Source organism: Danio rerio, chromosome 4 (genome assembly GCF_049306965.1).
Source record: "Danio rerio strain Tuebingen ecotype United States chromosome 4, GRCz12tu, whole genome shotgun sequence".
NCBI lineage: Eukaryota > Metazoa > Chordata > Actinopteri > Cypriniformes > Danionidae > Danio > Danio rerio.
In genome coordinates this window covers 42,590,001-42,596,620 of record NC_133179.1, presented here as the reverse complement: position 1 = coordinate 42,596,620, position 6,620 = coordinate 42,590,001, and the positions used below count along the sequence as shown (strand labels likewise).

General features: G+C 37.3%; 1 long non-coding RNA gene and 4 other non-coding genes across 6 annotated transcripts; all 5 read right to left on the bottom strand.

Moving 5' to 3' along the window:
• Window positions 1–64: 64 nt before the first annotated feature.
• trnan-guu (transfer RNA asparagine (anticodon GUU)) lies at window positions 65–138 on the bottom strand. The gene has a single exon. It is a non-coding gene; the product is annotated as a tRNA-Asn (tRNA).
• Window positions 139–236: 98 nt separating this feature from the next.
• On the bottom strand, window positions 237–309 carry trnak-cuu (transfer RNA lysine (anticodon CUU)). The gene has a single exon. It is a non-coding gene; the product is annotated as a tRNA-Lys (tRNA).
• A 351-nt stretch (window positions 310–660) lies between these two features.
• Window positions 661–733, bottom strand: trnak-cuu (transfer RNA lysine (anticodon CUU)). The gene has a single exon. It is a non-coding gene; the product is annotated as a tRNA-Lys (tRNA).
• A 169-nt stretch (window positions 734–902) lies between these two features.
• Window positions 903–976, bottom strand: trnan-guu (transfer RNA asparagine (anticodon GUU)). Its single transcript has one exon. It is a non-coding gene; the product is annotated as a tRNA-Asn (tRNA).
• Window positions 977–2,317: 1,341 nt separating this feature from the next.
• On the bottom strand, window positions 2,318–5,700 carry LOC137490946 (uncharacterized). 2 transcript variants are annotated; one of them, XR_011010960.2, is made up of 5 exons: window positions 5,646–5,700; window positions 4,293–4,398; window positions 4,100–4,170; window positions 2,678–2,862; window positions 2,318–2,512 (listed from the first exon to the last, which is right to left on the bottom strand). It is a non-coding gene; the product is annotated as an uncharacterized lncRNA (long non-coding RNA). The 2 variants fall into 2 exon arrangements; XR_012402296.1 differs by having other exon boundaries at window positions 2,400–2,512; window positions 4,104–4,170.
• Between the last annotated feature and the right edge of the window lie 920 nt (window positions 5,701–6,620).

Here is a 6,620-nt window from a genome sequence, read left to right as displayed (position 1 = left end):
ATGTGGCCCAGGATCTATGTCCAGTGCACATGTTAGCAGTTGCAAGGCAGCAAAATGCCTAATTCGTCCCTGGGTGGGCTTGAACCACCAACCTTTCAGTTAACAGCCGAATGCGCTAACCGATTGCGCCACAGAGACTTAGTGAAAAATCACCTACGCGTAACTTTGTCTCAAAAGGTCTGCTATATGAACCCTAATGTAAGTTTGCTGAGAGAGAGAGAGAAAAGTAACAGAAACGCCCAACGTGGGGCTCGAACCCACGACCCTGAGATTAAGAGTCTCATGCTCTACCGACTGAGCTAGCCGGGCTGTTGAGAACATCTTTCAAGATCTAAAAACTGTTTACAGCAATACCTTCCCTACCCGTGACAATATTCTGCTAAATCCTGATTTCATCTTGTAACGCTGGACAGAATGTGGCCCAGGATCTATGTCCAGTGCACATGTTAGCAGTTGCAAGGCAGCAAAATGCCTAATTCGTCCCTGGGTGGGCTTCAACCACCAACCTTTCAGTTAACAGCCGAACGCGCTAACCGATTGCGCCAAAGAGACTTAGTGAAAAGTCACCTACAGTGGTAGAAACGCGTAACTTTGTCTCAAAGTCTGCTACATTAAACCTTATGTAAGTTTGTTGGGAGAGAGAGAGAAAAGTAACAGAAACGCCCAACATGGGGCTCGAACCCACGACCCTGAGATTAAGAGTCTCATGCTCTACCGACTGAGCTAGCCGGGCTGATGAGAAGCTCTTTTAGGAACCAGAAACCGTTTACAGTAATACCTTCCCTACCCGTGACAATCTTCTGCTAAATCCTGATTTCATCTTGTAACGCTGGACAGAATGTGGCCCAGGATCTATGTCCAGTGCACGTGTTAGCAGTTGCAAGGCAGCAAAATGCCTAATTCGTCCCTGGGTGGGCTTGAACCACCAACCTTTCAGTTAACAGCCGAACGCGCTAACCGATTGCGCCACAGAGACTTAGTGAAAAGTCACCTACAGTGGTAGAAACGCGTAACTTTGTCTCAAAGTCTGCTACATTAAACCTTATGTAAGTTTGTTGGGAGAGAGAGAGAAAAGTAACAGAAACGCCCAACGTGGGGCCCAACCCACGACCCTGAGATTAAGAGTCTCATGCTCTACCGACTGAGCTAGCCGGGCTGATGAGACCCAGATAGCAAAATACACTCGGGCCAGTTCCGGCTAGATTGTCGCCTGCCGGAGACTAACCCCTCGGCCCAACTTCGGCTGCCGGACTCGGGCCGGATGCCTGTGGACTCACTGCCCGATTCCGGCCCGAATCAAGCGGGCCAGATGCGGCGGCCGTAAGCGAGCCGACGCTGCGCATCCGCGCCGGAATCGGCGCTAGGGTAATGTGCGCTGCGGCCCGGAGCTGGCGCGACTCCGTATTTATACACCTTATAAAACCTTTTGGTATTACATTGGTACTTGATATATGGTATTACAACCATTTGAATTTATATAACAGCAAACACAGACTATAATGTAAACACAAAGTGTAAGCACTGCGTTTAACCTTTGAATGAAGTGCAAACTGCATACATATTCTGTAACGAAAATAATCAAGACAAATGACAAAATAAATAAATGTTAAACGTTTATTGATTGCATGAAAAAAATAGTACTAAAATTTTATAAATAATTTTGTAGTGCACAAGAATATCAATATAAAAACAACAATAAAACAACACAATAAAGACACACAGAAAGATTTAAACAAAAAAATCTAAAAATTACACACAAACACAGATGTTTTTTAAAACAACCCTGTTTTCCCAATAGACTTGAATTAAAAATTTGTAAAAAAAACAGCTAAATTTTATATAAACCTAAATATAGAAACCAATTTAAGATATAGCAAGAAACATCTTAAAAATACCAATGACAATCCGTAAAATATCCAAGTCAAACTTGTAAAAAGTACTGCAGAATTCTGAAGAAACATCTTGAAACATTTTTTAATAAAACATTAAAATAATAATAAACAAACAAATATATATATATATATATATATATATATATATATATATATATATAAATAATTGCAGAACAAAATCAATTGCACAAACAGCAAGACATGAGTGAGATGATTATAAATTTCATATATATACACGTCTTGTGCAATTTTATATTTATAATTTTATTTGTATTACGTTTATTAAAAATGTATCAAGATGTTTCTTTACAATTTGGCGCACACACATACATACATACATTCCATACATATATACACACACGCACATATATATATACATATACATATATATATATATAAATGCAAATGAAAGAAACAAATTGTTCAAGTATCAGGGAACATCCTAATACACTTAAAATGTTGTTTAAAAATTAAAACAAAATAGTGATGTAGACATTTGACACATTAGCTTTCTCTTCTTTCTTCCTCCATCCCTCTCAGGGGCAAGTTGTAGCTACCTTGTAATGCATTTTTCCACTTCTTTATCAGTGGCGTGGTATGGACATTTGTCCTCACTCCATCTGTGATTAAAAGATAAACAGATAATTAGTAGTGAACAAGTACTAATGTAAAAAAAAAAGAAAAAATTAGGAAAAAAGTAGGCTACCTACGAAGCAAAAAAAAAAACAATAAAAAAAAACAAATAAACTTAAAACACTTTGAAATTAGCAAGAGCTTGAACTTACCAGTTTCTTCATTTGTTCAGGCTGCTCCTTTAGTTGATTTTCAAGCTTTTCCAAATCCAATTGGCCAAAGGAAGGTCAAATGTGTTTACATCTGGAATTTCATCACGTCTGTTTTGGTTTTGTGAGAATCAGGCCCAGCTGCTGCTTTATGACGTTGCATGATTTTAAAACTTCAGTCAGTCGTGCTAAAAAAGAAAAATAACAGATTAGTATAAATCAACCTGTAGCTTATTCTCATAAAACTTCTGTAAATACAACAGTGGGTTAGACACTGCTGATATTCTCTAGTTGATCTTTACTTTCTAGCTGCATTAAACCTTAACAAATTTAGTGATGCCTTACAAAAACATCACGAGATGCAATAAGTTCTGTCTTGATCTCAAACTGCACTAGAACAAAGACTGTAAATGTTCATAGGTGTACTGCAGGAGTGTCCAAACTTTTTGGGCCGAGGGCCAGATGCAAAAAAACAAACGTTGTCGCGGGCCAAATTTTACATACATCACACAGACATATATATATATGTCTGATATGACATGATATATATATACATGATATATATATATGACATGATATATATATACAGTTGAAGTCAGAATTGTTAGCCCCCCTAAATTATTAGCCACCGTTTATTTTTTCCCCAATTTCTGTTTAACGGAGAGTTAAACATTTTTTCCACACATTTCTAAACATATTAGTTTTAGTAACTCATTTCTAATAACTGATTTATTTTATCTTTGTCATGATGACAGTAAATAATATTTGACTAGATATTTTTAAGACACTTCTATACAGCTTAAAGTGACATTTAAAGGCTTAACTAGGTTAATCAAGTTAACTAGTCAAGTTAAAGTAATTAGGCAAGTTATTTTATAACAATGGTTTGTTCTGAAGACTTAAGGGGCTAATCATTTTGACCTTAAAATGGTTCATAAAAAAAATTAAACCGCTTTTTATTCTAGCCGAAATAAAACATAAGTCTTTCTCCAAAAGAAAAAATATTATCAGACATACTGTAAAAATGTCCTTGCTCTGTTAAACATCATTTGGGAAATATTTAAAAAAGAAGAAATAAATCAATGAGGGGCTAATAATTCTGACTTCAACTGTGTGTAGATAGACAGACAGACAGATAGATAGATAGATCATAACAAGAACTGCTGCTTAATTGAATGCATGTAATAGCGACACCCGGTGGTTATTTATTGAATTACGTTCATTTTTGTATAGCGGGCCAGATTCTATTGATATTTATAAAAAGCCTCGCGGGCCGCAGATGGCCCGCGGGCCGTAGTTTGGACACGCCTGCTGTACTGGAATGTACAGTATCTGTGCATCTTGATGGTGGTCTTAAGATTTCTGCCATAGTCATTGATGGTGATGTGACTTGTGGTGCTGCATTGATTTCTGAAATCTTCATACCTGCCTTTTATCCAGCCTCTTTGTTCCAAGTAATTTTTCTTCATCACGGTATAGATGTGTCTATACTGTCCCTTAATCAGATACATTTACAAAACAAAACATCACTTTAGTATAGTGCCAGGGCAAAACTCACAGGTTGTAATAGATCAATGACAATGTTGACAGTATGTGTTTAAAATAATTGCAAACAAACCTGTTCTGTCTTTAGATGTATGACAGGCGATCATCATCCTCATCTGTCTACCAGTCAGAAATCACAGTTGCGTGTGGATGTTTGAGTCGAGCTTCCTCATATGCATCTATAATAAAACATCACATTGTTGTTAACCTCCCGTAAAGAAAAGTTCAAACCCTGAAATACTATCAAAGTTAATTAATGCATATAATACCTATGGTGTAAATAATCAGTACACAGAAGGTTGCACAAGATTTATTCGGAGATTCATGCAGAGTGACAGCCTTATGAATCTGAGACATAGATTTGTAAGATGGTCAAGCACATGCATTATTCTGTACCCATGAAGATTAACCTACCATTGTGAAAAATGTTTGTTGATGATAGCCAATAACAATAAACCATTTCAGCTGTTTGTGAAGCAATTAGTAATGTAATGTCTGAAAAGCTCAATCTATGTTGAAAATGTATCAGCAGTTTACAGCTTATAATGGACTTTTAGCACACAACTATAACATGCCTATTCACGTTCAAAAGAGTGTGCCATTGACTTCTTTGGTCGTGATGTGCTGCAAAATGATCTCACAAACCTTTGTTAAACAAGAACAATGAGACTTAACCAACAAATATTGTTACCCATTCATTTAAATCAGAATTTATCACTGTCAATAACATAAAAAAACAAACAAAAACATCAAAATCTGCTTTAAGACGTTCAGTTTTACATTAACTGACCATTACAGCTTGAACAAAAGATATAATTGATTCACATAGGCTAACACATATGAATTAAAGTGCATAGTAATATATGTCTCTCGGATAATTTAAAGAGAATAGTAAACAGTCGAGTTTCGATCATTTTCGTGACTAACTGCATAAACAAGATAAACAATAATATTTTATTAATCCAAAACGATTAGTTTTTATTTACACATAATCACAGAATTAATACTGTTGGAGAAGTATACGCCTGTACAATGATTTTTTCAACATCCACGGTACTTTATAATGTTAAATCAGGAAAAAAACACGTTTTGCCAAGTTAGTTAATGGATTCGTCTACAGAAACTTTCTTTAACGCAAAGTTAGCATACACACAAATTCGTTTCATGTTTCTTTAAAATAATTAAAATAGTTTTCAGTTACTACACACGTTACAATCTAACATTGTGTAAAAGGAAAAGGAACTTTCAGACGTGTTTGTAACTGTTAGCGTTAGCATACATTAGCTCCAGTCGTGTTTCTTAAAGCAAGTTAAATTTCGTATCAAACTGTTTTAAATTACTAAACGCTGTTACAACCAAACACCGTGGAAATGTTTTAAGCTCTAAATTCGCTAATTATACAGAACACAAGCAGTAAAAAGCTTACCTTTCTGACCGGACTCCACGTGAAATGTTTGAAAAACCAACCCTTTTCTTCTTGTGATCTTCGTGCCATGGTGGTTGACAACCAGCTTTTTGGAGCATTACCGCCACCGTCTGGATTGGAGTTTGGATCAGGAATTTAGTAACGCATGTGTTTATTATGAAACCAACTTCTGCTTTAAAAAAAACAGTCAGCACAGGAGCGTGCTATCTCAAAAATAAGCGAATTTTACATAGTTTTTCTCTAGATGACATGTATAATCTATTTATAAATAATATTGTTTTGTTTGCGTCTAAACATGACCATCCACACTAAATATTCTTTTTTTTTTTCTTTTTTTGCTATCGTACCATTAATATTTTCTCAAATTATCATTAAACGTGGAGCTAACAGATTACTAGATAAAATAAGAACTTAATCGGTTGCCATCAGCCGAGTCCTTGCCAGAAGCGGCCAGGATATGGTTGACCGGAATCGGGCCAGTGCTTTACAGCCGCATCACAACCGCATGTGCGCGAGCGAGCTGCGGGCCGCACTCGGCCCGGATAACACTCGCCGATGCCGAGTCGGAGCCGGAGGCGCCGAGGGGCAGCCGAGCTCGGGCCGATTACTGCCTGCTATCTGGGGAAGCTCTTTTAGGAACCAGAAACTGTTTACAGTAATACCTTCCCTACCCGTGACAATCTTCTGCTAAATCCTGATTTCATCTTGTAACGCTGGACAGAATGTGGCCCAGGATCTATGTCCAGTGCACGTGTTAGCAGTTGCAAGGCAGCAAAATGCTTGATCCGTCCCTGGGTGGGCTTGAACCACCAACCTTTCTGTTAACAGCCGAACGCGCTAACCAATTGCGCCACAGTGACTTAGTGAAAGGTGACCTACAGTGGTAGAAACCCGGATTTTTGTCTCAAAAGGTCTGTTATATGAACCCTAATGATAGTTTGCTGAGAGAAAGAGAGGTAACAGAAACGCCCAATG